Genomic DNA, 8,235 nt, shown 5'->3' with positions numbered 1-8,235 from the left:
TATGTACTGAGTGTGAAGTTTGCCAGCAACAACAAGTTCACAAAGAAAGTGGTAATCTAACTCAACATGCTTGGCCCGTTTGTGAGAAACGGGGTTGGAGCTCAAAAAAATTGCACTTTTGTTGTCACATAGGAGAAGAGGTTGCTGTAGAAGGGAAATTCTAAGGTCATGAAGAAGATGTGTGAGCCAAAGAAGTTTAATAGTAGTGAGAGAAAGAGCATGATACTCAGACTCATAGCTAGAACGAGAAACAATAGGTTGCTTTTTGGCACTCCAAGAAACCAAGTTATTGCCAAGATAAATAGAATAACCGGAGGTAGAGCGACGAGTATCAGGACATCCGACCCAGTCTGCATCAGAGTAAGCAACTAAAGCACCAAGAGCAGCAAATGAATGGAAAGTGAGGCCAAAATGTAATGTGCCTTTAACATAGCGAAGAATGCGCTTGACAGCAAAAAAGTGGTCTTTAGTCGGAGAGTGCAGAAATTGACTTACAGAGTTTACAACATAAGCAATATCAGGACGCGTGGTAGTCAAATACTAGAGAGCACCAACAAGAGATCGGTAAAGAGTAGGATCCGAAAACAGAGAACCATCAGAAGACAGATGATGAGAAACAACCATAGGGGTGTGAACAAGCTTGCTGCCAAGTAACTGAGCTCGCGTGAGGATGTCCCGAGCGTATTTCAGCTGACTAAGAAAGAGACCATTAGTAGTGGATGTAGCTTCTAGACTAAGAAAGTAATTGAGAGAACCCAAATCCTTAGTAGCGAACTTAGTATTAATCTTATGAGTAAAGCTATCAAGAAGAGATGAGTTGTTGCCTGTAATAATGATGTCATCAACATAAAGAAGCAAATAAATAATGTCAGACTGCTTGTGAAAGACAAAGAGTGAGGTGTCAGCACGACTGCAATAAAAACCAAGTTGAATGAGAAAAAGAGCTGAAGTGCTAAAACCAGGCACGAGGAGCCTGTTTGAGGCCATAAAGAGCTTTCTTCAACTGATAGACATGATTAGGGAAGTGGGAGTCAATATACTCAGGAGGCTATTCCATATAGACATGTTCAATAAGATGACCATTAAGAAATGCATTCTTAACATCAAGTTGACGAAGAGACCATTTGTTGGTCACAATAAGAGAGAGGACAACACGGACAATTGTAGCCTTGATAATAGGACTAAAAGTGTCAGTGTAGTCGAGACTAGGTACCTATGTATAGCCTTTGGCAACAAGGTGAGCTTTGAGATGCTCAATTGATCCATCGGGCAAGTATTTAGTCTGAAACACCCATTTGGAACCCACAATGTTGGTATTGGCAGGGCGAGAAACCAAAATCCAGGTACGATTAGTTTGTAGGGCTTGAACTTCTTCATCCATAGCAGTGAGCCAAGTTGGATTCTTAGTAGTAGATTTGAATCCTTTGGGCTCAATGGATGCATTGAGAGCAAAGAGAAAACCAGAGGATCCCAAGAGAGGAAGATTCGCCGAATGGAAATTTGAGAAAATACCACCTTTGGCTCATGTAATCATGGGATGAGAAGCCATCGGAGCAGCCGCAATAGGAGTAGGGGTAGGTAGCTCGGTGGTGAGCTCAAGAAAAGTGGGACTAGGATCCGAGTGTGGTAGAGATGGACCTGTAAGAGAATCATTAACCTGTAAAGGCTCATCCACTAGATTAGTACAAATACCACACGGGGTAGATCCGGATTGTGTAATATGTCGGGAATGAGGCATAGGGGAAGATGGGAGCATGGCTGGAGGGGGAAGACTGGGTTTTAGAAAATTTGAGAATTTGAGGGAGGATAAGGGTTGAGCCTGAGAGGTAGTGAGAAAGGGAAAGTGAGTCTCATCAAATTGAGCATGGTGAGTGATATATAGCCTAGAAGTGGTAGGATCAAGACAACGAAACCCTTTGAAAGAGGAACTGTAACAAAAAAAAATGCAAGGAATGCTATGGGGGGGGGGGGGGGGGGGGGGGAATTTGTTAGGCATATAATCGCGTAAACAAGGATAAACACGACAACCAAAGGGATGAAAATTTTCATAATTTGGAGATGAACCATATAGAAGCTCAAAAGGGGACTTACCTCCAAGAAGTGGTTCGGGCAATTGGTTGATGATATAAGCTGCAGTGCTAAAGGCATCAACCCAGAAGTGAGGGGAAGTGTGGGAATGGAAAAGCAGAGCCAAGCCGGTCTCAGTTACATGACAGTGTTTTCGTTCTACACGACCATTTTGGGCGGGAGTATATGGACAAGAGAGTTGATAATGAATACCAGAGGTACGAAGATGGGTTTTAAAGTAGTTGCTAGTAAATTCTGCACCATCGTCACTTTGAAAAAATTTAATACGAGCAGAATGTTGATTTTCCACAAATTTTTGGAAATGAATAAAAGTATCATAGAAGTCAGATTTCAGTTTCAATGGATAAAGCCAAGTGAAACGAGAATAATCATCAATGAATAAAACATAGTAGGAAAATCCCACATTTGATTTGACTGGGGAAGGACCCTCGATATCACAATGAATAAGATCTAAAACACTAGAAGATCTATGTTCATTATGAGAATAAGGCAAATGGTGATTCTTTTCAAGTTGACATGTATCACATAATTTAGGAAACGACAATAAAGAGGTAAGATAAAACTGTCTTTTTTTATTTAAAAAAGAGATAATAGAATGATTCACATGTCCAAGGCGAGAATGCCATAAATCATATGAAGCATGAAGAGATTTATTTTTAAGGATAGAAATAAAAGCGGAATGTCCGAGCTCTACCACATATAAGCCTCCATCTCTTTTACCGGTTGCCACCACCCTTCCTGTTTGACGATTCTGAATAGTGAAAAAATTATTAGTAAATGTAACGGATAATGGAAAATCATGCGTTAATTTACTAATAGACAAAATATTTTTAGTGAGGTGAGGAGCGAGCAAAACATCTAATAGATAAAGATCTGGGGAAGGAGAAAGTTTACCAGTGTGGGTAATAGGTAGGGACGCACCATTCCCTACAATCACACAATCCTTACTTGTGTAAGTAGCGGACTAGTCCAAAGTGGAGTGGGCTAAAGTCATATGGGCCGAATCCCTTGTGTCTAAGAACCAATCAGAGGCTTGGTTTCCAGACATAGAGCATGAAGTGTTGAAAGCTTCTGCAAGGTGTGCTGAGGGATCATATTGGGGTCGATCATAGAGTTGCCTGCATCAATCAGCATAGTGGTCGTCCAAGTGGCAAATCTAGCACCGTGGTGGTCGGCGACCTTGAATGGGTTGGGCACGACCCTGTCTGTGATTGGATGACTCGTGGCTGGAGCCATTCCTGCGACCATGTTTAGAATGAGAAGAGCCACCCCACATTGAGAAGAGCCACGACTAGTAGTGAATGCTGTAGCTAAAGGTGTCGGAATTTCAAGAGACTTTTGAAAAAGTTCAAAGCTCTCAGCTTTGGACACAAGATCCGGGAAGCAGGGAAGGTGAGTCTGTACCATGTAGGCAGTAGAAAAACTAGAGAAATCGGGTCCTAAGCCACGAAGAAACCAGTGGACTTTGTCTGTTCCATCAATAGGGCAACCAATGGCAAGAAGCTGATCGCATAAGACTTTTAAAGCACGGGCGTAGGCAATGACTGGACGGGTGCCACGCTTCATCAATTGGAGGTCATCTTTGAGGCTCATTTCGTGGGCTTTAGAGCGGTGGCTGAAGGTGTTTTCGAGAGCAATCTAGACCTCACGGGATGTGGAGAGGCTGACGGCTTCAGCCATGGCTTCCTCTATGAGAGATGAGAGGAGAAGACTCATTAGGCGTTGATCAGTGGCTTTCCATGCCAAGTGTTTGGTATTTAGTGTGTGAGAGGTGGGAGGATCAAATGGAGGTGGCGGCTCAAGAGAACCGTCCACATGACCCAATAGACCTTGGCTCTCGAGAAGGGGAAGAAGTTGGCACTTCCATAAGAGATAGTTGGAGGATGAGACTTTGATAGTAACCATGTGAATCATGGTGTTGAAGGGAAGGAGGGTGGAAAAAGAATCAGAGGCCATTGGGGATCCTAGGATGTTAATCCAAGTATGCTCTAATACCATGAGAATGTTTGAAAGCCACCACACTTTTTAGTGGTGAGAGTCTTTCATATATATAATCATTTACAAATTGTATAACGGCTTAATTACACATAAAGATGGATTATAAAATAAATGAATTTAGCTCCTATGATTGAGGGTCAATGGATGCACATATGGAAGGCCTTAGATTAAGGCAGAGGATCCTCAACAAGTATAGGTGTTATAATCATATGAAGGTCTTTAGTTATAATCCTCAACAACATATATATAATCATATGCATCTGCTAAATGGAACCATTTGATGAAGAAGTTATAGGTGTTTCTCTAGCTTGTAGGCTAGAAGATTGGGTTGAGGTTGCCATCAATGCGACTGAAGGTATTTAGTTGTCTAGAAATATTCTAGAGCTAAGATCTTCTCACAGAAGATTCAAGAGATTGTCGTGGCTTTACTACCATAAAAGAAATTTCATAGAGGAAAGAATTTCTTATGCATTTCATTCATTAACCAACCAATGTATTCAGTTTAGATATGCCTTATACTAAACTGACTAACTAACCTTTAACTGTATGAAACTAATCTACTGTTTGTTACAATATGGAACTGATCTTCTAATTGTTGCATAACTAGTATAACTCCTTAAGTGCTTAACCAACTTCAGTTGAGGTTATTGTAGCTTTAACCATGTGATGGTTATTAATGTCAGTTTGAAAGGTTGAAGATTCATGTGCTGCTGATATGGATTTTATATTGATTTGAGTTGCTTGATATCATTTTCCAATTCAACACTGAGTTGTTTGCTTTTACTGAATGACTAAAACTAAGAGTTTTGAGGACAATTTGTAATTTTAACCCTGGGGCTATTAAGGATGAAGCATTTATGATTTTTATAATACCTAATCTCTCAATGATGTGGCATTATTAAAGATTGCCACTTAGCATGTTTGGTACTAAAATTTACCAAGAATTGCCAATGTGCATAGATGGTTTGTTAAGCATTCCCTTGTTTGTTTGTTTCAACTAAATTCTTAAAGAAAATTGTTTTCGAATTTAAAATAAAAGTAAAACATTTTTTACTTCTTTCCATTAAAATAAACTTATTTTAGAGAAAGTGATAAATTTAAAAACAAACTATTTAAAAATGATTTTAAATTAGTGGCTTTTTTAAGATTTAAGTAAAAAAATATATATTAGAAAAGAAAACAATTTAGTGTTCATTTTGATACACTTCATGCTTTTTATATTTAAAATCAAGAAACACATACTAATAACTTTTATATAAGATAAAAGAACTTTTACCCATGTAGGTTAAAAAAAGAATAGTTTTAAAAATGAACATATCAAAAAATGTGTACTACATCAAATTTTAATTTTTACGTGGATTTATTCTTTTTATATATATAATTTATTAATATTTTTTATTTTAAAAAAGAAAAGCAAGAAGTGTGTCCAAATAAGACACTTAATATTTAATACTATTCAATATTATTTAAACTTAAATTAAGATCTATTTAGATTTAAGAAAAATTTAGCCACCTAAAAGTTTTAAGGTTTATGACTAAATTAAAATATATAATATGAAGGGATATGTTAATTTTGTGTTGCCATCAAATTTAGGGTTCATGATTCAATTCAAGGAATTAAAATTGAAATTCCTATAATTGAAGCTAATGAAACATACAGGGAAGTCTCACCCAAAAAAACCAACCATTAACCTACAAATGTTGCTATTGGATTAGAATTATTTAACTGATAATATATTATTGACTGGTCACCTTTTCTGTCATACTTTCTTAAAATTAATTATATTTCTTTTAATTACTAGCATTTGATGTCATATTTATCATTAAAACTTGTTATGAGATTTTTGTTTGAACTTTGAATCATTTTTTCTATTTCATTCTTAACCTTTTATGCCACATTTTTAATGAGTCATACAAATGTTTTCTATGAGGTTTTTTTTCCTTTTCATTTAAATTTTCTTTATATACAAATGTGTGTGTGTGTGTTAAAAACAATGGGACTTGTCTTTCATTTCTTAATTCATAAATAGGCCAAAATGTTATGATTTCTTTCACATAACTGAAATGTTCACTAACATATTGTTTGAAGAATGAGATACATGATTGCCAAAGTTATAAATATCATAACTTTTGAAGCATATTTAATATGTTTATTGGGTAATTCAATTCAACATGTTCATTATTAATATAATATTTGAGTAAAGATTGAAGTAGTGGAGGAAATTAAATAGAAATGGTAAAGTTATAAACACTATAATACTAGTTAATATATATTTGGATCATAGTTAATATATACTCTTTGGACATGAGAATATTCTCCATCAAAATGCTTCAATGGTCATAGTGACCATCAAAGCGAGGAATGGTTGGTTGTACGTACGGTTCAGAGGCCATCTATTACTCATGACACGTACCAAACAAAATAAATAAATAAATATAAGATTGTCAACAATAGCATGGAAAGCATGCAAAATGGGAGAGGGGTGGATGACCGTTCAAACTCTCCACCATGCCTTTTGGTTTGCTAACTTCTGATCCTTTTGAAGTAAAAACGGATGTTTATGAAGGTTTTGGAAAGTTCGTTTGTTATGTCTTTAAGTACATTGCAAAGAAAAACTTATGTTGAGTTGTCCTACATATACAATTGTTTTTCTCTTAATAATATTCTAGTTTATGTGTGAATTCATAAATGGTCAACAATATCATGATTGGGTGAAAAATGAGATATTTTTTTTATAGAAATGATGTGTAGGGTGCATGTAATGGAAGTGTGGGATGCATGTTGGGTGAAAGAAAAATGAGCTATTCATTTAGAGAAGTTATAAACATAATGCCTATAAGTTTTTAATAGAGTGAGTCTTGTTTTTGCTATTGGTAGAGTACTATGATTATAAAAAATTATTGTGAAAATTATTAGAATATTATAAAACTTGGAGTATTGGAGGAAATTAAACTAGATCAATTTAAACTCCAAATGGTGATGTAACATCATCTTGCTTTCCTTATATTTTGTTAATGCTTTTTTATTCTATTAGTGGCTTGGTTTTATAATTTCTACTTATAAATTACCATATATGCCTTTGTTAATAATTATAATTTTTTTTAACTAACTAGTTTTTTGTAATTGTTTTATCCTAATGAAACATGGGTTTATCCTAAATAAATAGTATAAATATGAGTGACCCTAAATAAATTAGATGAAGAAAACAAATTAAATGACAACACTCAGATCACTATCCCTAGCTATCAAAGTATATGGATGCATGAGTTTCATATTGGGATTTTTTTTTTTTGTCAATTTCAAAATTCAGTGTTGCATGGTAACATAATTTTTTTATTTGTGTTTTTAATAGATTAACATGTTATATGGTAACATAACTTTTTTTATTTGTTTTTATTTTTTATAATTGATTACTACTCAAAAAGTGCTATTTGATAGCTTGTAATTAACTCTTTTAAACACTTTTGAGTAGTAGTTATCACCTTTTAACCCAATTAACATATTAAGGACCTTTGCAATCATTTCTAATCAAATTGTATAAGTTTTGGTGTTTTTGTTAGTAATTTGATCACCAAAGCAATCCAAGATTGAGGAGAGTTCTTTGGAATCGATGGAAAGCTTAGAAACATGAAGAACCAAAGCTTTGAAGCTTTAAAGTCCTTTGCCATAAGCAAATCCGGAATGCAAGGAGGGGAAGCAAAGAGAAATTTGCCATGAAGCATTCTAGATGACAGTCACTGTCAGTCACTTTTGGAGCACTTTATGGAGTTCGATTTATGCATACTATATGTCGTTTCGAAGCTCGGGAAGTTAGCAATCCAATGCTTTAAACGGTATGCGATTCGGAGTTGAAATGAAGGAGTTACAGCCATTGGAAGCCAATCACTCCAAGCTGAAGGCAAATTTCGCACGACTGCAAAATTAGCCTTGGGCTGCGAAATGGTGTCCTTTTTGCTGTGAAATTTCGCAGCCCTCTTGCACGGCTGCAAAATTCTCCTAAAGCTTCCCGATATCTACGACCGACATTTTTTGAGATATTTTGCTTTAGATATTTGATGTCTAAATCCCCAAATTCTCCTTGTAATCCACCTATCATAGGATTCCTTAGTCTTTAAGCAAGAACAAAGGGGAAGTAATCCCATATTTAA

Source organism: Vitis vinifera, chromosome 9 (genome assembly GCF_030704535.1).
Source record: "Vitis vinifera cultivar Pinot Noir 40024 chromosome 9, ASM3070453v1".
In the NCBI taxonomy this organism is placed as follows: Eukaryota; Viridiplantae; Streptophyta; class Magnoliopsida; order Vitales; family Vitaceae; genus Vitis; species Vitis vinifera.
This window is presented reverse-complemented; position numbering follows the sequence as displayed.